Below are 27,382 nucleotides of genomic sequence, written 5' to 3' on the forward strand. Positions count from 1 at the left end.
CTGTTTCGACCGCCAAACCTCTCAGGGGAGCATTTGCGACCGTTTGGCACCATTTTTGAGTGAATTGCCGAAAGTCATATTTTTGATGAAATTGTGACCCCGGGGCTTAGGGATTTTTTCAAAAAAATCTTTTTCTGCCGGTTGACTTGTCGAGGGCTGATTTCTTTTCCTGTGATAAAAAGCCTTCTGTTTCGACCGCCAAACCTCTCAGGGGAGCATTTGCAACCGTTTGGCACCATTTTTGAGTGAATTGCCGAAAGTCAGATTTTTCATGAAATTGTGACCCCGGGGCTTAGGGATTTTTTCAAAAAAATCTTTTTCTGCCGGTTGACTTGTCGAGGGCTGATTTCTTTTCCTGTGATAAAAAGCCTTCTGTTTCGACCGCCAAACCTCTCAGGGGAGCATTTGCAACCGTTTCGTACCATTTTTGAGTGAATTGCCGAAAGTCATATTTTTGATGAAATTGTGACCCCGGGGTTTAGGGATTTTTTCAAAAAAATCTTTTTCTCCCGGTTGAATTGTCGAGTTCTGATTTCTTTTCCTGTGATAAAAAGCCTTCTGTTTCGACCGGCAAACCTCTCAGGGGAGCATTTGCAACCGTTTGGCACCATTTTTGAGTGAATTGGGGAAAGTCATGTTTTTGATGAAATTGTGACCCCGGGGCTTAGGGATTTTTTCAAAAAAATCTTTTTCTGCCGGTTGAATTCTCGAGTTCTGATTTCTTTTCCTGTGATAAAAAGCCTTCTGTTTCGACCGCCAAACCTCTCAGGGGAGCATTTGCAACCGTTTTGCACCATTTTTGAATGAATTGCCGAAAGTCAGATTTTTGATGAAATTGTGACCCCGGGGCTTAGGGATTTTTTTTTTAAAAAAAATTCCTGGTTAAGTTTTCGAGTTCTGATTTCTTTTCCTGTGATAAAAAGCCTTCTGTTTCGACCGCCAAACCTCTCAGGGGAGCATTTGCAACCGTTTGGCACCATTTTTGAGTGAATTGCCGAAAGTCATATTTTTCATGAAATTGTGACCCCGGGGCTTAGGCATTTTTTCAAAAAGATCTTTTTCTGCCGGTTGAATTGTCGAGTTCTGATTTCTTTGCCTGTGATAAAAAGCCTTCTGTTTTGACCGCCAAACCTCTCAGGGGAGCATTTGCAACCGTTTGGCACCATTTTTGAGTGAATTGCCGAAAGTCATATTTTTGATGAAATTGTGAACCCGGGGCTTAGGGATTTTTTCAAAAAAATTGTGAAATTGTGAGCTTAGGGATTTTTTCAAAAAAAATAAAAAAATTCTGCCGGTTGACTTGTCGAGGGCTGATTTCTTTTCCTGTGATAAAAAGACTTCTGTTTCGACCGCCAAACCTCTCAGGGGAGCATTTGCGACCGTTTGGCACCATTTTTGAGTGAATTGCCGAAAGTCATATTTTTGATGAAATTGTGACCCCGGGGCTTAGGGATTTTTTCAAAGAAATCTTTTTTGCCAGTTAAGTTGCCGAGGGCTGATTTCTTTTCCTGTGATAAAAAGCCTTCTGTTTCGACCGCCAAACCTCGCAGGGGAGCATTTGCAACCGTTTCGTACCATTTTTGAGTGAATTGCCGAAAGTCATATTTTTGATGAAATTGTGACCCCGGGGCTTAGGGATTTTTTCAAAAAAATCTTTTTCTGCCGGTTGACTTGTCGAGGGCTGATTTCTTTTCCTGTGATAAAAAGCCTTCTGTTTCGACCGCCAAACCTCTCAGGGGAGCATTTGCAACCGTTTCGTACCATTTTTGAGTGAATTGCCGAAAGTCATATTTTTGATGAAATTGTGACCCCGGGGTTTAGGGATTTTTTCAAAAAAATCTTTTTCTGCCGGTTGACTTGTCGAGGGCTGATTTCTTTTCCTGTGATAAAAAGCCTTCTGTTTCAACTGCCAAACCTCTCAGGGGAGCATTTGCAACCTTTTGGCACCATTTTTGAGTGAATTGCCGAAAGTCATATTTTTGATGAAATTGTGACCCCGGGGCTTAGGGATTTTTTCAAAAAAATCTTTTTCTGCCAGTTGACTTGTCGAGGGCTGATTTCTTTTCCTGTGATAAAAAGCCTTCTGTTTCGACCGCCAAACCTCTCAGGGGAGCATTTGCAACCGTTTGGTACCATTTTCGAGTGAATTGCCGAAAGTCATATTTTTGGTGAAATTGTGACCCCGGGGCTTAGGGATTTTTTTCAAAAAAATCTTTTTTGCCGGTTAAGTTGCCGAGGGCTGATTTCTTTTCCTGTGATAAAAAGCCTTCTGTTTCGACCGCCAAACCTCTCAGGGGAGCATTTGCAACCGTTTCGTACCATTTTTGAGTGAATTGCCGAAAGTCATATTTTTGATGAAATTGTGACCCCGGGGCTTAGGGATTTCTTCAAAAAAATCTTTTTCTGCCGGTTGACTTGTCGAGGGCTGATTTCTTTTCCTGTGATAAAAAGCCTTCTGTTTCGACTGCCAAACCTCTCAGGGGAGCATTTGCAACCTTTTGGCACCATTTTTGAGTGAATTGCCGAAAGTCATATTTTTGATGAAATTGTGACCCCGGGGCTTAGGGATTTTTTCAAAAAAATCTTTTTCTGCCGGTTGACTTGTCGAGGGCTCATTTCTTTTCCTGTGATAAAAAGCCTTCTGTTTGACCCGCAAACCTCTCAGGGGAGCATTTGCAACCGTTTGGCACCATTTTTGAGTGAATTGCCGAAAGTCATATTTTTGATGAAATTGTGAACCCGGGGCTTAGGGATTTTTTCAAAAAAATTGTGAAATTGTGAGCTTAGGGATTTTTTCAAAAAAAATAAAAAAATTCTGCCGGTTGACTTGTCGAGGGCTGATTTCTTTTCCTGTGATAAAAAGACTTCTGTTTCGACCGCCAAACCTCTCAGGGGAGCATTTGCGACCGTTTGGCACCATTTTTGAGTGAATTGCCGAAAGTCATATTTTTGATGAAATTGTGACCCCGGGGCTTAGGGATTTTTTCAAAGAAATCTTTTTTGCCAGTTAAGTTGCCGAGGGCTGATTTCTTTTCCTGTGATAAAAAGCCTTCTGTTTCGACCGCCAAACCTCGCAGGGGAGCATTTGCAACCGTTTCGTACCATTTTTGAGTGAATTGCCGAAAGTCATATTTTTGATGAAATTGTGACCCCGGGGCTTAGGGATTTTTTCAAAAAAATCTTTTTCTGCCGGTTGACTTGTCGAGGGCTGATTTCTTTTCCTGTGATAAAAAGCCTTCTGTTTCGACCGCCAAACCTCTCAGGGGAGCATTTGCAACCGTTTCGTACCATTTTTGAGTGAATTGCCGAAAGTCATATTTTTGATGAAATTGTGACCCCGGGGTTTAGGGATTTTTTCAAAAAAATCTTTTTCTGCCGGTTGACTTGTCGAGGGCTGATTTCTTTTCCTGTGATAAAAAGCCTTCTGTTTCAACTGCCAAACCTCTCAGGGGAGCATTTGCAACCTTTTGGCACCATTTTTGAGTGAATTGCCGAAAGTCATATTTTTGATGAAATTGTGACCCCGGGGCTTAGGGATTTTTTCAAAAAAATCTTTTTCTGCCAGTTGACTTGTCGAGGGCTGATTTCTTTTCCTGTGATAAAAAGCCTTCTGTTTCGACCGCCAAACCTCTCAGGGGAGCATTTGCAACCGTTTGGTACCATTTTCGAGTGAATTGCCGAAAGTCATATTTTTGGTGAAATTGTGACCCCGGGGCTTAGGGATTTTTTTCAAAAAAATCTTTTTTGCCGGTTAAGTTGCCGAGGGCTGATTTCTTTTCCTGTGATAAAAAGCCTTCTGTTTCGACCGCCAAACCTCTCAGGGGAGCATTTGCAACCGTTTCGTACCATTTTTGAGTGAATTGCCGAAAGTCATATTTTTGATGAAATTGTGACCCCGGGGCTTAGGGATTTCTTCAAAAAAATCTTTTTCTGCCGGTTGACTTGTCGAGGGCTGATTTCTTTTCCTGTGATAAAAAGCCTTCTGTTTCGACTGCCAAACCTCTCAGGGGAGCATTTGCAACCTTTTGGCACCATTTTTGAGTGAATTGCCGAAAGTCATATTTTTGATGAAATTGTGACCCCGGGGCTTAGGGATTTTTTCAAAAAAATCTTTTTCTGCCGGTTGACTTGTCGAGGGCTCATTTCTTTTCCTGTGATAAAAAGCCTTCTGTTTGACCCGCAAACCTCTCAGGGGAGCATTTGCAACCGTTTGGCACCATTTTTGAGTGAATTGCCAAAAGTCAGATTTTTTATGAAATTGTGACCCCGGGCCCGGCTTAGGGATTTTTTCAAAAAATTCTTTTTCTGCCGGTTGACTTGTCGAGGGCTGATTTCTTTTCCTGTGATAAAAAGCCTTCTGTTTCGACTGCCAAACCTCTCAGGGGAGCATTTGCAACCGTTTGGCACCATTTTTGAATGAACTGCCGAAAGTCAGATTTTTGATGAAATTGTGACCCCGGGGCTTAGGGATTTTTTCAAAAAAATCTTTTTCTGCCGGTTGACTTGTCGAGGGCTCATTTCTTTTCCTGTGATAAAAAGCCTTCTGTTTGACCCCCCAAACCTCTCAGGGGAGCATTTGCAACCGTTTGGCACCATTTTTGAGTGAATTGCCGAAAGTCAGATTTTCCATGAAATTGTGACCCCGGGGCTTACGGATTTTTTCAAAAAAAAAAATTTTTGCCGCTTAAGTTTTCGAGTTCTGATTTCTTTTCCTGTGATAAAAAGCCTTCTGTTTCGACCGCCAAACCTCTCAGGGGAGCATTTGCAACCGTTTGGCACCATTTTTGAGTGAATTGCCGAAAGTCAGATTTTTGATGAAATTGTGACCCCGGGGCTTAGGGATTTTTTCAAAAAAATCTTTTTTGCCGGCTATGTTGCCGAGGGCTGATTTCTTTTCCTGTGATAAAAAGCCTTCTGTTTCGACCACCAAACCTCTCAGGGGAGCATTTGCAACCTTTTGGCACCATTTTTGAGTGAATTGCCGAAAGTCAGATTTTTCATGAAATTGTGACCCCGGGGCTTAGGGATTTTTTCAAAAAATTCTTTTTTGCCGGTTAAGTTGTCGAGGGCTGATTTCTTTTCCTGTGATAAAAAGCCTTCTGTTTCGACCCCCAAACCTCTCAGGGGAGCATTTGCAACCGTTTGGCACCATTTTTGAGTGAATTGCCGAAAGTCAGATTTTTGAGGAAATTGTGACCCCGGGGCTTAGGGATTTTTTCAAAAAATTCTTTTTCTGCCGGTTGACTTGTCGAGAGCTGGTTTCTTTTCCTGTGATAAAAAGCCTTCTGTTTCGACCGCCAAACCTCTCAGGGGAGCATTTGCAACCGTTTGGCACCATTTTTGAATGAACTGCCGAAAGTCATATTTTTGATGAAATTGTGACCCCGGGGCTTAGGGATTTTTTTTTTTTAAAAAAATTGCCGGTTAAGTTTTCGAGTTCTGATTTCTTTTCCTGTGATAAAAAGCCTTCTGTTTCGACCGCCAAACCTCTCAGGGGAGCATTTGCAACCGTTTGGCACCATTTTTGAGTGAATTGCCGAAAGTCATATTTTTCATGAAATTGTGACCCCGGGGCTTAGGCATTTTTTCAAAAAGATCTTTTTCTGCCGGTTGAATTGTCGAGTTCTGATTTCTTTTCCTGTGATAAAAAGCCTTCTGTTTCGACCGCCAAACCTCTCAGGGGAGCATTTGCAACCGTTTGGCACCATTTTTGAGTGAATTGCCGAAAGTCATATTTTTGATGAAATTGTGAACCCGGGGCTTAGGGATTTTTTCAACAAAATTGTGAAATTGTGAGCTTAGGGATTTTTTCAAAAAAAAAAAAATTCTGCCGGTTGACTTGTCGAGGGCTGATTTCTTTTCCTGTGATAAAAAGCCTTCTGTTTCGACTGCCAAACCTCTCAGGGGAGCATTTGCAACCTTTTGGCACCATTTTTGAGTGAATTGCCGAAAGTCATATTTTTGATGAAATTGTGACCCCGGGGCTTAGGGATTTTTTCAAAAAAATCTTTTTCTGCCGGTTGACTTGTCGAGGGCTGATTTCTTTTCCTGTGATAAAAAGCCTTCTGTTTCGACCGCCAAACCTCTCAGGGGAGCATTTGCAACCGTTTGGCACCATTTTTGAGTGAATTGCCGAAAGTCAGATTTTTCATGAAATTGTGACCCCGGGGCTTAGGGATTTTTTCAAAGAAATCTTTTTTCCGGTTAAGTTGCCGAGGGCTGATTTCTTTTCCTGTGATAAAAAGCCTTCTGTTTCGACCGCCAAATCTCTCAGGGGAGCATTTGCAACCTTTTGGCACCATTTTTGAGTGAATTGCCGAAAGTCAGATTTTTGATGAAATTGTGACCCCGGGGCTTAGGGATTTTTTCAAAAAAATCTTTTTTGCCGGTTAAGTTGCCGAGGGCTGATTTCTTTTCCTGTGATAAAAAGCCTTCTGTTTCGACCGCCAAACCTCGCAGGGGAGCATTTGCAACCGTTTCGTACCATTTTTGAGTGAATTGCCGAAAGTCATATTTTTGATGAAATTGTGACCCCGGGGCTTAGGGATTTTTTCAAAAAAATCTTTTTCTGCCGGTTGACTTGTCGAGGGCTGATTTCTTTTCCTGTGATAAAAAGCCTTCTGTTTCGACCGCCAAACCTCTCAGGGGAGCATTTGCAACCGTTTCGTACCATTTTTGAGTGAATTGCCAAAAGTCATATTTTTGATGAAATTGTGACCCCGGGGTTTAGGGATTTTTTCAAAAAAATCTTTTTCTGCCGGTTGACTTGTCGAGGGCTGATTTCTTTTCCTGTGATAAAAAGCCTTCTGTTTCAACTGCCAAACCTCTCAGGGGAGCATTTGCAACCTTTTGGCACCATTTTTGAGTGAATTGCCGAAAGTCATATTTTTAATGAAATTGTGACCCCGGGGCTTAGGGATTTTTTCAAAAAAATCTTTTTCTGCCAGTTGACTTGTCGAGGGCTGATTTCTTTTCCTGTGATAAAAAGCCTTCTGTTTCGACCGCCAAACCTCTCAGGGGAGCATTTGCAAACGTTTGGTACCATTTTCGAGTGAATTGCCGAAAGTCATATTTTTGATGAAATTGTGACCCCGGGGCTTAGGGATTTTTTTCAAAAAAATCATTTTTGCCGGTTAAGTTGCCGAGGGCTGATTTCTTTTCCTGTGATAAAAAGCCTTCTGTTTCGACCGCCAAACCTCTCAGGGGAGCATTTGCAACCGTTTCGTACCATTTTTGAGTGAATTGCCGAAAGTCATATTTTTGATGAAATTGTGACCCCGGGGCTTAGGGATTTTTTCAAAAAAATCTTTTTCTGCCGGTTGACTTGTCGAGGGCTGATTTCTTTTCCTGTGATAAAAAGCCTTCTGTTTCGACTGCCAAACCTCTCAGGGGAGCATTTGCAACCTTTTGGCACCATTTTTGAGTGAATTGCCGAAAGTCATATTTTTGATGAAATTGTGACCCCGGGGCTTAGGGATTTTTTCAAAAAAATCTTTTTCTGCCGGTTGACTTGTCGAGGGCTGATTTCTTTTCCTGTGATAAAAAGCCTTCTGTTTCGACCGCCAAACCTCTCAGGGGAGCATTTGCAAACGTTTGGTACCATTTTCGAGTGAATTGCCGAAAGTCATATTTTTGATGAAATTGTGACCCCGGGGCTCAGGGATTTTTTCAAAAAAATCTTTTTCTGCCGGTTGAGTTGTCGAGGGCTGATTTCTTTTCCTGTGATAAAAAGCCTTCTGTTTCGACTGCCAAACCTCTCAGGGGAGCATTTGCAACCTTTTGGAACCATTTTTGAGTGAATTGCCGAAAGTCATATTTTTGATGAAATTGTGACCCCGGGGCTTAGGGATTTTTTCAAAAAAATCTTTCTTGCCGGTTAAGTTGTCGAGGGCTGATTTCTTTTCCTGTAATAAAAAGCCTTCTGTTTCGACCGCCAAACCTCTCAGGGGAGCATTTGCAACCGTTTGGTACCATTTTTGAGTGAATTGCCGAAAGTCATATTTTTGATGAAATTGTGACCACGGGGCTTAGGGATATTTTCAAAAAAATCTTTTTTGCCGGTTAAGTTGCCGAGGGCTGATTTCTTTTCCTGTGATAAAAAGCCTTCTGTTTCGACCGCCAAACCTCTCAGGGGAGCATTTGCAACCGTTTCGTACCATTTTTGAGTGAATTTTCGAAAGTCATATTTTTGATGAAATTGTGACCCCGGGGCTTAGGGATTTTTTCAAAAAAAATCTTTTTCTGCCGGTTGACTTGTCGAGGGCTGATTTCTTTTCCTGTGATAAAAAGCCTTCTGTTTCGACTGCCAAACCTCTCAGGGGAGCATTTGCAACCTTTTGGCACCATTTTTGAGTGAATTTTCGAAAGTCATATTTTTGATGAAATTGTGACCCTGGGGCTTAGGGATTTTTTCAAAAAAATCTTTTTCTGCCGGTTGAGTTGTCGAGGGCTGATTTCTTTTCCTGTGATAAAAAGCCTTCTGTTTCGACCGCCAAACCTCTCAGGGGAGCATTTGCAACCGTTTCGTACCATTTTTGAGTGAATTGCCGAAAGTCATATTTTTAATGAAATTGTGACCCCGGGGCTTAGGGATTTTTTCAAAAAAATCTTTTTCTGCCAGTTGACTTGTCGAGGGCTGATTTCTTTTCCTGTGATAAAAAGCCTTCTGTTTCGACCGCCAAACCTCTCAGGGGAGCATTTGCAAACGTTTGGTACCATTTTCGAGTGAATTGCCGAAAGTCATATTTTTGATGAAATTGTGACCCCGGGGCTTAGGGATTTTTTTCTAAAAAATCATTTTTGCCGGTTAAGTTGCCGAGGGCTGATTTCTTTTCCTGTGATAAAAAGCCTTCTGTTTCGACCGCCAAACCTCTCAGGGGAGCATTTGCAACCGTTTCGTACCATTTTTGAGTGAATTGCCGAAAGTCATATTTTTGATGAAATTGTGACCCCGGGGCTTAGGGATTTTTTCAAAAAAATCTTTTTCTGCCGGTTGACTTGTCGAGGGCTGATTTCTTTTCCTGTGATAAAAAGCCTTCTGTTTCGACCGCCAAACCTCTCAGGGGAGCATTTGCAACCTTTTGGCACCATTTTTGAGTGAATTGCCGAAAGTCATATTTTTGATGAAATTGTGACCCCGGGGCTTAGGGATTTTTTCAAAAAAATCTTTTTCTGCCGGTTGACTTGTCGAGGGCTGATTTCTTTTCCTGTGATAAAAAGCCTTCTGTTTCGACTGCCAAACCTCTCAGGGGAGCATTTGCAACCTTTTGGCACCATTTTTGAGTGAATTGCCGAAAGTCATATTTTTGATGAAATTGTGACCCCGGGGCTTAGGGATTTTTTCAAAAAAATCTTTTGCTGCCGGTTGACTTGTTGAGGGCTGATTTCTTTTCCTGTGATAAAAAGCCTTCTGTTTCGACCGCCAAACCTCTCAGGGGAGCATTTGCAACCGTTTGGTACCATTTTCGAGTGAATTGCCGAAAGTCAGATTTTTGATGAAATTGTGACCCCGGGGCTTCGGGATTTTTTCAAAGAAATCTTTTTTCCGGTTAAGTTGCCGAGGGCTGATTTCTTTTCCTGTGATAAAAAGCCTTCTGTTTCGACCGCCAAACCTCTCAGGGGAGCATATGCAACCGTTTGGCACCATTTTTGAGTGAATTGCCGAAAGTCATATTTTTGATGAAATTGTGAACCCGGGGCTTAGGGATTTTTTCAACAAAATTGTGAAATTGTGAAATTGTGAGCTTAGGGATTTTTTCAAAAAAAAAAAAAAATTCTGCCGGTTGACTTGTCTAGGGCTGATTTCTTTTCCTGTGATAAAAAGACTTCTGTTTCGACCGCCAAACCTCTCAGGGGAGCATTTGCAACCTTTTGGCACCATTTTTGAGTGAATTGCCGAAAGTCATATTTTTGATGAAATTGTGACCCCGGGGCTTAGGGATTTTTTCAAAAAAATCTTTTTCTGCCGGTTGACTTGTCGAGGGCTGATTTCTTTTCCTGTGATAAAAAGCCTTCTGTTTCGACTGCCAAACCTCTCAGGGGAGCATTTGCAACCTTTTGGCACCATTTTTGAGTGAATTGCCGAAAGTCATATTTTTGATGAAATTGTGACCCCGGGGCTTAGGGATTTTTTCAAAAAAATCTTTTTCTGCCGGTTGACTTGTCGAGGGCTGATTTCTTTTCCTGTGATAAAAAGCCTTCTGTTTCGACCGCCAAACCTCTCAGGGGAGCATTTGCAACCGTTTGGCACCATTTTTGAGTGAATTGCCGAAAGTCAGATTTTTCATGAAATTGTGACCCCGGGGCTTAGGGATTTTTTCAAAGAAATCTTTTTCTGCCGGTTGACTTGTCGAGGGCTGATTTCTTTTCCTGTGATAAAAAGCCTTCTGTTTCAACTGCCAAACCTCTCAGGGGAGCATTTGCAACCTTTTGGCACCATTTTTGAGTGAATTGCCGAAAGTCATATTTTTGATGAAATTGTGACCCCGGGGCTTAGGGATTTTTTCAAAAAAATCTTTTTCTGCCAGTTGACTTGTCGAGGGCTGATTTCTTTTCCTGTGATAAAAAGCCTTCTGTTTCGACCGCCAAACCTCTCAGGGGAGCATTTGCAAACGTTTGGTACCATTTTCGAGTGAATTGCCGAAAGTCATATTTTTGATGAAATTGTGACCCCGGGGCTTAGGGATTTTTTTCAAAAAAATCTTTTTTGCCGGTTAAGTTGCCGAGGGCTGATTTCTTTTCCTGTGATAAAAAGCCTTCTGTTTCGACCGCCAAACCTCTCAGGGGAGCATTTGCAACCGTTTCGTACCATTTTTGAGTGAATTGCCGAAAGTCATATTTTTGATGAAATTGTGACCCCGGGGCTTAGGGATTTTTTCAAAAAAATCTTTTTCTGCCGGTTGACTTGTCGAGGGCTGATTTCTTTTCCTGTGATAAAAAGCCTTCTGTTTCGACTGCCAAACCTCTCAGGGGAGCATTTGCAACCTTTTGGCACCATTTTTGAGTGAATTGCCGAAAGTCATATTTTTGATGAAATTGTGACCCCGGGGCTTAGGGATTTTTTCAAAAAATCTTTTTCTGCCGGTTGACTTGTCGAGGGCTGATTTCTTTTCCTGTGATAAAAAGCCTTCTGTTTCGACTGCCAAACCTCTCAGGGGAGCATTTGCAACCTTTTGGCACCATTTTTGAGTGAATTGCCGAAAGTCATATTTTTGATGAAATTGTGACCCCGGGGCTTAGGGATTTTTTCAAAAAAATCTTTTGCTGCCGGTTGACTTGTTGAGGGCTGATTTCTTTTCCTGTGATAAAAAGCCTTCTGTTTCGATCGCCAAACCTCTCAGGGGAGCATTTGCGACCGTTTGGTACCATTTTCGAGTGAATTGCCGAAAGTCATATTTTTGATGAAATTGTGACCCCGGGGCTTAGGGATTTTTTCAAAGAAATCTTTTTTCCGGTTAAGTTGCCGAGGGCTGATTTCTTTTCCTGTGATAAAAAGCCTTCTGTTTCGACCGCCAAACCTCTCAGGGGAGCATATGCAACCTTTTGGCACCATTTTTGAGTGAATTGCCGAAAGTCAGATTTTTGATGAAATTGTGACCCCGGGGCTTAGGGATTTTTTCAAAAAAATCTTTTTTGCCGGTTAAGTTGCCGAGGGCTGATTTCTTTTCCTGTGATAAAAAGCCTTCTGTTTCGACCGCCAAACCTCGCAGGGGAGCATTTGCAACCGTTTCGTACCATTTTTGAGTGAATTGCCGAAAGTCATATTTTTGATGAAATTGTGACCCCGGGGCTTAGGGATTTTTTCAAAAAAATCTTTTTCTGCCGGTTGACTTGTCGAGGGCTGATTTCTTTTCCTGTGATAAAAAGCCTTCTGTTTCGACCGCCAAACCTCTCAGGGGAGCATTTGCAACCGTTTCGTACCATTTTTGAGTGAATTGCCGAAAGTCATATTTTTGATGAAATTGTGACCCCGGGGTTTAGGGATTTTTTCAAAAAAATCTTTTTCTGCCGGTTGACTTGTCGAGGGCTGATTTCTTTTCCTGTGATAAAAAGCCTTCTGTTTCAACTGCCAAACCTCTCAGGGGAGCATTTGCAACCTTTTGGCACCATTTCTGAGTGAATTGCCGAAAGTCATATTTTTGATGAAATTGTGACCCCGGGGCTTAGGGATTTTTTCAAAAAAATCTTTTTCTGCCAGTTGACTTGTCGAGGGCTGATTTCTTTTCCTGTGATAAAAAGCCTTCTGTTTCGACCGCCAAACCTCTCAGGGGAGCATTTGCAAACGTTTGGTACCATTTTCGAGTGAATTGCCGAAAGTCATATTTTTGATGAAATTGTGACCCCGGGGCTTAGGGATTTTTTTCAAAAAAATCTTTTTTGCCGGTTAAGTTGCCGAGGGCTGATTTCTTTTTCTGTGATAAAAAGCCTTCTGTTTCGACCGCCAAACCTCTCAGGGGAGCATATGCAACCGTTTCGTACCATTTTTGAGTGAATTGCCGAAAGTCATATTTTTGATGAAATTGTGACCTCGGGGCTTAGGGATTTTTTTCAAAAAAATCTTTTTCTTCCGGTTGACTTGTCGAGGGCTGATTTGTTTTCCTGTGATAAAAAGCCTTCTGTTTCGACCGCCAAACCTCTCAGGGGAGCATTTGCAACCGTTTCGTACCATTTTTGAGTGAATTGCCGAAAGTAATATTTTTGATGAAATTGTGACCCCGGGGCTTAGGGATTTCTTCAAAAAAATCTTTTTTGCCGGTTAAGTTGCCGAGGGCTGATTTCTTTTCCTGTGATAAAAAGCCTTCTGTTTCGACCGCCAAACCTCTCAGGGGAGCATTTGCAACCGTTTCATACCATTTTTGAGTGAATTGCCGAAAGTCATATTTTTGATGAAATTGTGACCCCGGGGCTTAGGGATTTTTTCAAAAAAATCTTTTTCTGCCGGTTGACTTGTCGAGGGCTGATTTCTTTTCCTGTGATAAAAAGCCTTCTGTTTCGACGGCCAAACCTCTCAAGGGAGCATTTGCAACCTTTTGGCACCATTTTTGAGTGAATTGCCGAAAGTCATATTTTTGATGAAATTGTGACCCCGGGGCTTAGGGATTTTTTCAAAAAAATCTTTTTCTGCCGGTTGACTTGTCGAGGGCTGATTTCTTTTCCTGTGATAAAAAGCCTTCTGTTTCGACTGCCAAACCTCTCAGGGGAGCATTTGCAACCTTTTGGCACCATTTTTGAGTGAATTGCCGAAAGTCATATTTTTGATGAAATTGTGACCCCGGGGCTTAGGGATTTTTTCAAAAAAATCTTTTGCTGCCGGTTGACTTGTTGAGGGCTGATTTCTTTTCCTGTGATAAAAAGCCTACTGTTTCGACCGCCAAACCTCTCAGGGGAGCATTTGCAACCGTTTCGTACCATTTTTGAGTGAATTGCCGAAAGTCAGATTTTTGATGAAATTGTGACCCCGGGGCTTAGGGATTTTTTCAAAAAAATCTTTTTTGCCGGCTATGTTGCCGAGGGCTGATTTCTTTTCCTGTGATAAAAAGCCTTCTGTTTCGACTGCCAAACCTCTCAGGGGAGCATTTGCAACCTTTTGGCACCATTTTTGAGTGAATTGCCGAAAGTCATATTTTTGATGAAATTGTGACCCCGGGGCTTAGGGATTTTTTCAAAAAAATCTTTTTCTGCCGGTTGACTTGTCGAGGGCTGATTTCTTTTCCTGTGATAAAAAGCCTTCTGTTTCGACTGCCAAACCTCTCAGGGGAGCATTTGCAACCGTTTGGCACCATTTTTGAGTGAATTGCCGAAAGTCATATTTTTGATGAAATTGTGACCCCGGGGCTTAGGGATTTTTTCAAAAAAATGTTTTTCTGCCGGTTGACTTGTCGAGGGCTCATTTCTTTTCCTGTGATAAAAAGCCTTCTGTTTGACCCGCAAACCTCTCAGGGGAGCATTTGCAACCGTTTGGCACCATTTTTGAGTGAATTGCCAAAAGTCAGATTTTTTATGAAATTGTGACCCCGGGCCCGGCTTAGGGATTTTTTCAAAAAATTCTTTTTCTGCCGGTTGACTTGTCGAGGGCTGATTTCTTTTCCTGTGATAAAAAGCCTTCTGTTTCGACTGCCAAACCTCTCAGGGGAGCATTTGCAACCGTTTGGCACCATTTTTGAATGAACTGCCGAAAGTCAGATTTTTGATGAAATTGTGACCCCGGGGCTTAGGGATTTTTTCAAAAAAATCTTTTTCTGCCGGTTGACTTGTCGAGGGCTCATTTCTTTTCCTGTGATAAAAAGCCTTCTGTTTGACCCCCCAAACCTCTCAGGGGAGCATTTGCAACTGTTTGGCACCATTTTTGAGTGAATTGCCGAAAGTCAGATTTTCCATGAAATTGTGACCCCGGGGCTTACGGATTTTTTCAAAAAAAAAAATTTTTGCCGCTTAAGTTTTCGAGTTCTGATTTCTTTTCCTGTGATAAAAAGCCTTCTGTTTCGACCGCCAAACCTCTCAGGGGAGCATTTGCAACCGTTTGGCACCATTTTTGAGTGAATTGCCGAAAGTCAGATTTTTGATGAAATTGTGACCCCGGGCCTTAGGGATTTTTTCAAAAAAATCTTTTTTGCCGGCTATGTTGCCGAGGGCTGATTTCTTTTCCTGTGATAAAAAGCCTTCTGTTTCGACCACCAAACCTCTCAGGGGAGCATTTGCAACCTTTTGGCACCATTTTTGAGTGAATTGCCGAAAGTCAGATTTTTCATGAAATTGTGACCCCGGGGCTTAGGGATTTTTTCAAAAAATTCTTTTTTGCCGGTTAAGTTGTCGAGGGCTGATTTCTTTTCCTGTGATAAAAAGCCTTCTGTTTCGACCCCCAAACCTCTCAGGGGAGCATTTGCAACCGTTTGGCACCATTTTTGAGTGAATTGCCGAAAGTCAGATTTTTGATGAAATTGTGACCCCGGGGCTTAGGGATTTTTTCAAAAAATTCTTTTTCTGCCGGTTGACTTCTCGAGAGCTGGTTTCTTTTCCTGTGATAAAAAGCCTTCTGTTTCGACCGCCAAACCTTTCAGGGGAGCATTTGCAACCGTTTGGCACCATTTTTGAATGAACTGCCGAAAGTCATATTTTTGATGAAATTGTGACCCCGGGGCTTAGGGATTTTTTTTTTTAAAAAAAATTGCCGGTTAAGTTTTCGAGTTCTGATTTCTTTTCCTGTGATAAAAAGCCTTCTGTTTCGACCGCCAAACCTCTCAGGGGAGCATTTGCAACCGTTTGGCACCATTTTTGAGTGAATTGCCGAAAGTCATATTTTTCATGAAATTGTGACCCCGGGGCTTAGGCATTTTTTCAAAAAGATCTTTTTCTGCCGGTTGAATTGTCGAGTTCTGATTTCTTTTCCTGTGATAAAAAGCCTTCTGTTTCGACCGCCAAACCTCTCAGGGGAGCATTTGCAACCGTTTGGCACCATTTTTGAGTGAATTGCCGAAAGTCATATTTTTGATGAAATTGTGAACCCGGGGCTTAGGGATTTTTTCAACAAAATTGTGAAATTGTGAGCTTAGGGATTTTTTCAAAAAAAAAAAAATTCTGCCGGTTGACTTGTCGAGGGCTGATTTCTTTTCCTGTGATAAAAAGACTTCTGTTTCGACCGCCAAACCTCTCAGGGGAGCATTTGCGACCGTTTGGCACCATTTTTGAGTGAATTGCCGAAAGTCAGATTTTTGATGAAATTGTGACCCCGGGGCTTAGGGATTTTTTCAAAAAATTCTTTTTCTGCCGGTTGACTTGTCGAGAGCTGGTTTCTTTTCCTGTGATAAAAAGCCTTCTGTTTCGACCGCCAAACCTCTCAGGGGAGCATTTGCAACCGTTTGGCACCATTTTTGAATGAACTGCCGAAAGTCATATTTTTGATGAAATTGTGACCCCGGGGCTTAGGGATTTTTTTTTTTTAAAAAAATTGCCGGTTAAGTTTTCGAGTTCTGATTTCTTTTCCTGTGATAAAAAGCCTTCTGTTTCGACCGCCAAACCTCTCAGGGGAGCATTTGCAACCGTTTGGCACCATTTTTGAGTGAATTGCCGAAAGTCATATTTTTGATGAAATTGTGAACCCGGGGCTTAGGGATTTTTTCAACAAAATTGTGAAATTGTGAGCTTAGGGATTTTTTCAAAAAAAAAAAATTCTGCCGGTTGACTTGTCGAGGGCTGATTTCTTTTCCTGTGATAAAAAGACTTCTGTTTCGACCGCCAAACCTCTCAGGGGAGCATTTGCGACCGTTTGGCACCATTTTTGAGTGAATTGCCGAAAGTCATATTTTTGATGAAATTGTGACCCCGGGGCTTAGGGATTTTTTCAAAAAAATCTTTTTCTGCCGGTTGACTTGTCGAGGGCTGATTTCTTTTCCTGTGATAAAAAGCCTTCTGTTTCGACTGCCAAACCTCTCAGGGGAGCATTTGCAACCTTTTGGCACCATTTTTGAGTGAATTGCCGAAAGTCATATTTTTGATGAAATTGTGACCCCGGGGCTTAGGGATTTTTTCAAAAAAATCTTTTTCTGCCGGTTGACTTGTCGAGGGCTGATTTCTTTTCCTGTGATAAAAAGCCTTCTGTTTCGACCGCCAAACCTCTCAGGGGAGCATTTGCAACCGTTTGGCACCATTTTTGAGTGAATTGCCGAAAGTCAGATTTTTCATGAAATTGTGACCCCGGGGCTTAGGGATTTTTTCAAAGAAATCTTTTTTCCGGTTAAGTTGCCGAGGGCTGATTTCTTTTCCTGTGATAAAAAGCCTTCTGTTTCGACCGCCAAATCTCTCAGGGGAGCATTTGCAACCTTTTGGCACCATTTTTGAGTGAATTGCCGAAAGTCAGATTTTTGATGAAATTGTGACCCCGGGGCTTAGGGATTTTTTCAAAAAAATCTTTTTTGCCGGTTAAGTTGCCGAGGGCTGATTTCTTTTCCTGTGATAAAAAGCCTTCTGTTTCGACCGCCAAACCTCGCAGGGGAGCATTTGCAACCGTTTCGTACCATTTTTGAGTGAATTGCCGAAAGTCATATTTTTGATGAAATTGTGACCCCGGGGCTTAGGGATTTTTTCAAAAAAATCTTTTTCTGCCGGTTGACTTGTCGAGGGCTGATTTCTTTTCCTGTGATAAAAAGCCTTCTGTTTCGACCGCCAAACCTCTCAGGGGAGCATTTGCAACCGTTTCGTACCATTTTTGAGTGAATTGCCAAAAGTCATATTTTTGATGAAATTGTGACCCCGGGGTTTAGGGATTTTTTCAAAAAAATCTTTTTCTGCCGGTTGACTTGTCGAGGGCTGATTTCTTTTCCTGTGATAAAAAGCCTTCTGTTTCAACTGCCAAACCTCTCAGGGGAGCATTTGCAACCTTTTGGCACCATTTTTGAGTGAATTGCCGAAAGTCATATTTTTAATGAAATTGTGACCCCGGGGCTTAGGGATTTTTTCAAAAAAATCTTTTTCTGCCAGTTGACTTGTCGAGGGCTGATTTCTTTTCCTGTGATAAAAAGCCTTCTGTTTCGACCGCCAAACCTCTCAGGGGAGCATTTGCAAACGTTTGGTACCATTTTCGAGTGAATTGCCGAAAGTCATATTTTTGATGAAATTGTGACCCCGGGGCTTAGGGATTTTTTCAAAAAAATCTTTTTCTGCCGGTTGACTTGTCGAGGGCTGATTTCTTTTCCTGTGATAAAAAGCCTTCTGTTTCGACTGCCAAACCTCTCAGGGGAGCATTTGCAACCTTTTGGCACCATTTTTGAGTGAATTGCCGAAAGTCATATTTTTGATGAAATTGTGACCCCGGGGCTTAGGGATTTTTTCAAAAAAATCTTTTGCTGCCGGTTGACTTGTTGAGGGCTGATTTCTTTTCCTGTGATAAAAAGCCTTCTGTTTCGACCGCCAAACCTCTCAGGGGAGCATTTGCAACCGTTTGGTACCATTTTCGAGTGAATTGCCGAAAGTCAGATTTTTCATGAAATTGTGACCCCGGGGCTTAGTGATTTTTTCAAAGAAATCTTTTTTCCGGTTAAGTTGCCGAGGGCTGATTTCTTTTCCTGTGATAAAAAGCCTTCTGTTTCGACCGCCAAACCTCTCAGGGGAGCATTTGCAACCGTTTGGCACCATTTTTGAGTGAATTGCCGAAAGTCATATTTTTGATGAAATTGTGAACCCGGGGCTTAGGGATTTTTTCAACAAAATTGTGAAATTGTGAAATTGTGAGCTTAGGGATTTTTTCAAAAAAAAAAAAAATTCTGCCGGTTGACTTGTCTAGGGCTGATTTCTTTTCCTGTGATAAAAAGACTTCTGTTTCGACCGCCAAACCTCTCAGGGGAGCATTTGCAACCTTTTGGCACCATTTTTGAGTGAATTGCCGAAAGTCATATTTTTGATGAAATTGTGACCCCGGGGCTTAGGGATTTTTTCAAAAAAATCTTTTTCTGCCAGTTGACTTGTCGAGGGCTGATTTCTTTTCCTGTGATAAAAAGCCTTCTGTTTCGACTGCCAAACCTCTCAGGGGAGCATTTGCAACCTTTTGGCACCATTTTTGAGTGAATTGCCGAAAGTCATATTTTTGATGAAATTGTGACCCCGGGGCTTAGGGATTTTTTCAAAAAAATCTTTTTCTGCCGGTTGACTTGTCGAGGGCTGATTTCTTTTCCTGTGATAAAAAGCCTTCTGTTTCGACTGCCAAACCTCTCAGGGGAGCATTTGCAACCTTTTGGCACCATTTTTGAGTGAATTGCCGAAAGTCATATTTTTGATGAAATTGTGACCCCGGGGCTTAGGGATTTTTTCAAAAAAATCTTTTTCTGCCGGTTGACTTGTCGAGGGCTGATTTCTTTTCCTGTGATAAAAAGCCTTCTGTTTCGACTGCCAAACCTCTCAGGGGAGCATTTGCAACCTTTTGGCACCATTTTTGAGTGAATTGCCGAAAGTCATATTTTTGATGAAATTGTGACCCCGGGGCTTAGGGATTTTTTCAAAAAAATCTTTTGCTGCCGGTTGACTTGTTGAGGGCTGATTTCTTTTCCTGTGATAGAAAGCCTTCTGTTTCGACCGCCAAACCTCTCAGGGGAGCATTTGCAAACGTTTGGTACCATTTTCGAGTGAATTGCCGAAAGTCATATTTTTGATGAAATTGTGACCCCGGGGCTTAGGGATTTTTTCAAAAAAATCTTTTTCTGCCGGTTGACTTGTCGAGGGCTGATTTCTTTTCCTGTGATAAAAAGCCTTCTGTTTCGACTGCCAAACCTCTCAGGGGAGCATTTGCAACCTTTTGGCACCATTTTTGAGTGAATTGCCGAAAGTCATATTTTTGATGAAATTGTGACCCCGGGGCTTAGGGATTTTTTCAAAAAAATCTTTTGCTGCCGGTTGACTTGTTGAGGGCTGATTTCTTTTCCTGTGATAAAAAGCCTTCTGTTTCGACCGCCAAACCTCTCAGGGGAGCATTTGCAACCGTTTGGTACCATTTTCGAGTGAATTGCCGAAAGTCAGATTTTTCATGAAATTGTGACCCCGGGGCTTAGTGATTTTTTCAAAGAAATCTTTTTTCCGGTTAAGTTGCCGAGGGCTGATTTCTTTTCCTGTGATAAAAAGCCTTCTGTTTCGACCGCCAAACCTCTCAGGGGAGCATTTGCAACCGTTTGGCACCATTTTTGAGTGAATTGCCGAAAGTCATATTTTTGATGAAATTGTGAACCCGGGGCTTAGGGATTTTTTCAACAAAATTGTGAAATTGTGAAATTGTGAGCTTAGGGATTTTTTCAAAAAAAAAAAAAATTCTGCCGGTTGACTTGTCTAGGGCTGATTTCTTTTCCTGTGATAAAAAGACTTCTGTTTCGACCGCCAAACCTCTCAGGGGAGCATTTGCAACCTTTTGGCACCATTTTTGAGTGAATTGCCGAAAGTCATATTTTTGATGAAATTGTGACCCCGGGGCTTAGGGATTTTTTCAAAAAAATCTTTTTCTGCCAGTTGACTTGTCGAGGGCTGATTTCTTTTCCTGTGATAAAAAGCCTTCTGTTTCGACTGCCAAACCTCTCAGGGGAGCATTTGCAACCTTTTGGCACCATTTTTGAGTGAATTGCCGAAAGTCATATTTTTGATGAAATTGTGACCCCGGGGCTTAGGGATTTTTTCAAAAAAATCTTTTTCTGCCGGTTGACTTGTCGAGGGCTGATTTCTTTTCCTGTGATAAAAAGCCTTCTGTTTCGACTGCCAAACCTCTCAGGGGAGCATTTGCAACCTTTTGGCACCATTTTTGAGTGAATTGCCGAAAGTCATATTTTTGATGAAATTGTGACCCCGGGGCTTAGGGATTTTTTCAAAAAAATCTTTTTCTGCCGGTTGACTTGTCGAGGGCTGATTTCTTTTCCTGTGATAAAAAGCCTTCTGTTTCGACTGCCAAACCTGTCAGGGGAGCATTTGCAACCTTTTGGCACCATTTTTGAGTGAATTGCCGAAAGTCATATTTTTGATGAAATTGTGACCCCGGGGCTTAGGGATTTTTTCAAAAAAATCTTTTGCTGCCGGTTGACTTGTTGAGGGCTGATTTCTTTTCCTGTGATAAAAAGCCTTCTGTTTCGACCGCCAAACCTCTCAGGGGAGCATTTGCAACCGTTTGGTACCATTTTCGAGTGAATTGCCGAAAGTCAGATTTTTCATGAAATTGTGACCCCGGGGCTTAGGGATTTTTTCAAAGAAATCTTTTTTCCGGTTAAGTTGCCGAGGGCTGATTTCTTTTCCTGTGATAAAAAGCCTTCTGTTTCGACCGCCAAACCTCTCAGGGGAGCATTTGCAACCTTTTGGCACCATTTTTGAGTGAATTGCCGAAAGTCATATTTTTGATGAAATTGTGACCCTGGGGCTTAGGGATTTTTTCAAAAAAATCTTTTGCTGCCGGTTGACTTGTTGAGGGCTGATTTCTTTTCCTGTGATAAAAAGCCTTCTGTTTCGATCGCCAAACCTCTCAGGGGAGCATTTGCAACCGTTTGGTACCATTTTCGAGTGAATTGCCGAAAGTCAGATTTTTCATGAAATTGTGACCCCGGGGCTTAGGGATTTTTTCAAAGAAATCTTTTTTCCGGTTAAGTTGCCGAGGGCTGATTTCTTTTCCTGTGATAAAAAGCCTTCTGTTTCGACCGCCAAACCTCTCAGGGGAGCATATGCAACCTTTTGGCACCATTTTTGAGTGAATTGCCGAAAGTCAGATTTTTGATGAAATTGTGACCCCGGGGCTTAGGGATTTTTTCAAAAAAATCTTTTTTGCCGGTTAAGTTGCCGAGGGCTGATTTCTTTTCCTGTGATAAAAAGCCTTCTGTTTCGACCGCCAAACCTCGCAGGGGAGCATTTGCAACCGTTTCGTACCATTTTTGAGTGAATTGCCGAAAGTCATATTTTTGATGAAATTGTGACCCCGGGGCTTAGGGATTTTTTCAAAAAAATCTTTTTCTGCCGGTTGACTTGTCGAGGGCTGATTTCTTTTCCTGTGATAAAAAGCCTTCTGTTTCGACCGCCAAACCTCTCAGGGGAGCATTTGCAACCGTTTCGTACCATTTTTGAGTGAATTGCCGAAAGTCATATTTTTGATGAAATTGTGACCCCGGGGTTTAGGGATTTTTTCAAAAAAATCTTTTTCTGCCGGTTGACTTGTCGAGGGCTGATTTCTTTTCCTGTGATAAAAAGCCTTCTGTTTCAACTGCCAAACCTCTCAGGGGAGCATTTGCAACCTTTTGGCACCATTTTTGAGTGAATTGCCGAAAGTCATATTTTTGATGAAATTGTGACCCCGGGGCTTAGGGATTTTTTCAAAAAAATCTTTTTCTGCCAGTTGACTTGTCGAGGGCTGATTTCTTTTCCTGTGATAAAAAGCCTTCTGTTTCGACCGCCAAACCTCTCAGGGGAGCATTTGCAACCGTTTCGTACCATTTTTGAGTGAATTGCCGAAAGTAATATTTTTGATGAAATTGTGACCCCGGGGCTTAGGGATTTCTTCAAAAAAATCTTTTTTGCCGGTTAAGTTGCCGAGGGCTGATTTCTTTTCCTGTGATAAAAAGCCTTCTGTTTCGACCGCCAAACCTCTCAGGGGAGCATTTGCAACCGTTTCATACCATTTTTGAGTGAATTGCCGAAAGTCATATTTTTGATGAAATTGTGACCCCGGGGCTTAGGGATTTTTTCAAAAAAATCTTTTTCTGCCGGTTGACTTGTCGAGGGCTGATTTCTTTTCCTGTGATAAAAAGCCTTCTGTTTCGACGGCCAAACCTCTCAAGGGAGCATTTGCAACCTTTTGGCACCATTTTTGAGTGAATTGCCGAAAGTCATATTTTTGATGAAATTGTGACCCCGGGGCTTAGGGATTTTTTGAAAAAAATCTTTTTCTGCCGGTTGACTTGTCGAGGGCTGATTTCTTTTCCTGTGATAAAAAGCCTTCTGTTTCGACTGCCAAACCTCTCAGGCGAGCATTTGCAACCTTTTGGCACCATTTTTGAGTGAATTGCCGAAAGTCATATTTTTGATGAAATTGTGACCCCGGGGCTTAGGGATTTCTTCAAAGAAATCTTTTTTCCGGTTAAGTTGCCGAGGGCTGATTTCTTTTCCTGTGATAAAAAGCCTTCTGTTTCGACCGCCAAACCTCTCAGGGGAGCATATGCAACCTTTTGGCACCATTTTTGAGTGAATTGCCGAAAGTCATATTTTTGATGAAATTGTGACCCCAGGGCTTAGGGATTTTTTCAAAAAAATCTTTTTTGCCGGTTAAGTTGCCGAGGGCTGATTTCTTTTCCTGTGATAAAAAGCCTTCTGTTTCGACCGCCAAACCTCGCAGGGGAGCATTTGCAACCGTTTCGTACCATTTTTGAGTGAATTGCCGAAAGTCATATTTTTGATGAAATTGTGACCCCGGGGCTTAGGGATTTTTTCAAAAAAATCTTTTTCTGCCGGTTGACTTGTCGAGGGCTGATTTCTTTTCCTGTGATAAAAAGCCTTCTGTTTCGACCGCCAAACCTCTCAGGGGAGCATTTGCAACCGTTTCGTACCATTTTTGAGTGAATTGCCGAAAGTCATATTTTTGATGAAATTGTGACCCCGGGGTTTAGGGATTTTTTCAAAAAAATCTTTTTCTGCCGGTTGACTTGTCGAGGGCTGATTTCTTTTCCTGTGATAAAAAGCCTTCTGTTTCAACTGCCAAACCTCTCAGGGGAGCATTTGCAACCTTTTGGCACTATTTTTGAGTGAATTGCCGAAAGTCATATTTTTGATGAAATTGTGTCCCCGGGGCTTAGGGATTTTTTCAAAAAAATCTTTTTCTGCCAGTTGACTTGTCGAGGGCTGATTTCTTTTCCTGTGATAAAAAGCCTTCTGTTTTGACCGCCAAACCTCTCAGGGGAGCATTTGCAAACGTTTGGTACCATTTTCGAGTGAATTGCCGAAAGTCATATTTTTGATGAAATTGTGACCCCGGGGCTTAGGGATTTTTTTCAAAAAAATCTTTTTTGCCGGTTAAGTTGCCGAGGGCTGATTTCTTTTCCTGTGATAAAAAGCCTTCTGTTTCGACCGCCAAACCTCTCAGGGGAGCATTTGCAACTGTTTCGTACCATTTTTGAGTGAATTGCCGAAAGTCATATTTTTGATGAAATTGTGACCTCGGGGCTTAGGGATTTTTTCAAAAAAATCTTTTTCTACCGGTTGACTTGTCGAGGGCTGATTTCTTTTCCTGTGATAAAAAGCCTTCTGTTTCGACGGCCAAACCTCTCAAGGGAGCATTTGCAACCTTTTGGCACCATTTTTGAGTGAATTGCCGAAAGTCATATTTTTGATGAAATTGTGACCCCGGGGCTTAGGGATTTTTTCAAAAAAATCTTTTTCTGCCGGTTGACTTATCGACGGCTGATTTCTTTTCCTGTGATAAAAAGCCTTCTGTTTCGACTGCCAAACCTCTCAGGGGAGCATTTGCAACCTTTTGGCACCATTTTTGAGTGAATTGCCGAAAGTCATATTTTTGATGAAATTGTGACCCCGGGGCTTAGGGATTTTTTCAAAAAAATCTTTTGCTGCCGGTTGACTTGTTGACGGCTGATTTCTTTTCCTGTGATAAAAAGCCTTCTGTTTCGACCGCCAAACCTCTCAGGGGAGCATTTGCAACCGTTTCGTACCATTTTTGAGTGAATTGCCGAAAGTCATATTTTTGATGAAATTGTGACCCCGGGGCTTAGGGATTTCTTCAAAGAAATCTTTTTTCCGGTTAAGTTGCCGAGGGCTGATTTCTTTTCCTGTGATAAAAAGCCTTCTGTTTCGACCGCCAAACCTCTCAGGGGAGCATTTGCAACCGTTTCGTACCATTTTTGAGTGAATTGCCGAAAGTCATATTTTTGATGAAATTGTGACCCCGGGGTTTAGGGATTTTTTCAAAAAAATCTTTTTCTGCCGGTTGACTTGTCGAGGGCTGATTTCTTTTCCTGTGATAAAAAGCCTTCTGTTTCAACTGCCAAACCTCTCAGGGGAGCATTTGCAACCTTTTGGCACCATTTTTGAGTGAATTGCCGAAAGTCATATTTTTGATGAAATTGTGACCCCGGGGCTTAGGGATTTTTTCAAAAAAATCTTTTTCTGCCAGTTGACTTGTCGAGGGCTGATTTCTTTTCCTGTGATAAAAAGCCTTCTGTTTCGACCGCCAAACCTCTCAGGGGAGCATTTGCAAACGTTTGGTACCATTTTCGAGTGAATTGCCGAAAGTCATATTTTTGATGAAATTGTGACCCCGGGGCTTAGGGATTTTTTTCAAAAAAATCTTTTTTGCCGGTTAAGTTGCCGAGGGCTGATTTCTTTTCCTGTGATAAAAAGCCTTCTGTTTCGACCGCCAAACCTCTCAGGGGAGCATTTGCAACCGTTTCGTACCATTTTTGAGTGAATTGCCGAAAGTCATATTTTTGATGAAATTGTGACCTCGGGGCTTAGGGATTTTTTTCAAAAAAATCTTTTTCTTCCGGTTGACTTGTCGAGGGCTGATTTGTTTTCCTGTGATAAAAAGCCTTCTGTTTCGACCGCCAAACCTCTCAGGGGAGCATTTGCAACCGTTTCGTACCATTTTTGAGTGAATTGCCGAAAGTAATATTTTTGATGAAATTGTGACCCCGGGGCTTAGGGATTTCTTCAAAAAAATCTTTTTTGCCGGTTAAGTTGCCGAGGGCTGATTTCTTTTCCTGTGATAAAAAGCCTTCTGTTTCGACCGCCAAACCTCTCAGGGGAGCATTTGCAACCGTTTCATACCATTTTTGAGTGAATTGCCGAAAGTCATATTTTTGATGAAATTGTGACCCCGGGGCTTAGGGATTTTTTCAAAAAAATCTTTTTCTGCCGGTTGACTTGTCGAGGGCTGATTTCTTTTCCTGTGATAAAAAGCCTTCTGTTTCGACGGCCAAACCTCTCAAGGGAGCATTTGGAACCGTTTCATACCATTTTTGAGTGAATTGCCGAAAGTCATATTTTTGATGAAATTGTGACCCCGGGGCTTAGGGATTTTTCCAAAAAAATCTTTTTCTGCCGGTTGACTTGTCGAGGGCTGATTTCTTTTCCTGTGATAAAAAGCCTTCTGTTTCGACTGCCAAACCTCTCAGGGGAGCATTTGCAACCGTTTCATACCATTTTTGAGTGAATTGCCGAAAGTCATATTTTTGATGAAATTGTGACCCCGGGGCTTAGGGATTTTTTCAAAAAAATCTTTTGCTGCCGGTTGACTTGTTGAGGGCTGATTTCTTTTCCTGTGATAAAAAGCCTTCTGTTTCGACCGCCAAACCTCTCAGGGGAGCATTTGCAACCGTTTCGTACCATTTTTGAGTGAATTGCCGAAAGTCATATTTTTGATGAAATTGTGACCCCGGGGCTTAGGGATTTCTTCAAAGAAATCTTTTTTCCGGTTAAGTTGCCGAGGGCTGATTTCTTTTCCTGTGATAAAAAGCCTTCTGTTTCGACCGCCAAACCTCTCAGGGGAGCATATGCAACCTTTTGGCACCATTTTTGAGTGAATTGCCGAAAGTCATATTTTTGATGAAATTGTGACCCCGGGGTTTAGGGATTTTTTCAAAAAAATCTTTTTCTGCCGGTTGACTTGTCGAGGGCTGATTTCTTTTCCTGTGATAAAAAGCCTTCTGTTACAACTGCCAAACCTCTCAGGGGAGCATTTGCAACCTTTTGGCACCATTTTTGAGTGAATTGCCGAAAGTCATATTTTTGATGAAATTGTGACCCCGGGGCTTAGGGATTTTTTCAAAAAAATCTTTTTCTGCCAGTTGACTTGTCGAGGGCTGATTTCTTTTCCTGTGATAAAAAGCCTTCTGTTTCGACCGCCAAACCTCTCAGGGGAGCATTTGCAAACGTTTGGTACCATTTTCGAGTGAATTGCCGAAAGTCATATTTTTGATGAAATTGTGACCCCGGGGCTTAGGGATTTTTTTCAAAAAAATCTTTTTTGCCGGTTAAGTTGCCGAGGGCTGATTTCTTTTCCTGTGATAAAAAGCCTTCTGTTTCGACCGCCAAACCTCTCAGGGGAGCATTTGCAACCGTTTCGTACCATTTTTGAGTGAATTGCCGAAAGTCATATTTTTGATGAAATTGTGACCTCGGGGCTTAGGGATTTTTTTCAAAAAAATCTTTTTCTTCCGGTTGACTTGTCGAGGGCTGATTTGTTTTCCTGTGATAAAAAGCCTTCTGTTTCGACCGCCAAACCTCTCAGGGGAGCATTTGCAACCGTTTCGTACCATTTTTGAGTGAATTGCCGAAAGTAATATTTTTGATGAAATTGTGACCCCGGGGCTTAGGGATTTCTTCAAAAAAATCTTTTTTGCCGGTTAAGTTGCCGAGGGCTGATTTCTTTTCCTGTGATAAAAAGCCTTCTGTTTCGACCGCCAAACCTCTCAGGGGAGCATTTGCAACCGTTTCGTACCATTTTTGAGTGAATTGCCGAAAGTCATATTTTTGATGAAATTGTGACCCCGGGGCTTAGGGATTTTTTCAAAAAAATCTTTTTCTGCCGGTTGACTTGTCGAGGGCTGATTTCTTTTCCTGTGATAAAAAGCCTTCTGTTTCGACTGCCAAACCTCTCAAGGGAGCATTTGCAACCTTTTGGCACCATTTTTGAGTGAATTGCCGAAAGTCATATTTTTGATGAAATTGTGACCCCGGGGCTTAGGGATTTTTTCAAAAAAATCTTTTTCTGCCGGTTGACTTGTCGAGGGCTGATTTCTTTTCCTGTGATAAAAAGCCTTCTGTTTCGACTGCCAAACCTCTCAGGGGAGCATTTGCAACCTTTTGGCACCATTTTTGAGTGAATTGCCGAAAGTCATATTTTTGATGAAATTGTGACCCCGGGGCTTAGGGATTT

This window comes from Podarcis muralis, chromosome 5 (genome assembly GCF_964188315.1).
Source record: "Podarcis muralis chromosome 5, rPodMur119.hap1.1, whole genome shotgun sequence".
NCBI lineage: Eukaryota > Metazoa > Chordata > Lepidosauria > Squamata > Lacertidae > Podarcis > Podarcis muralis.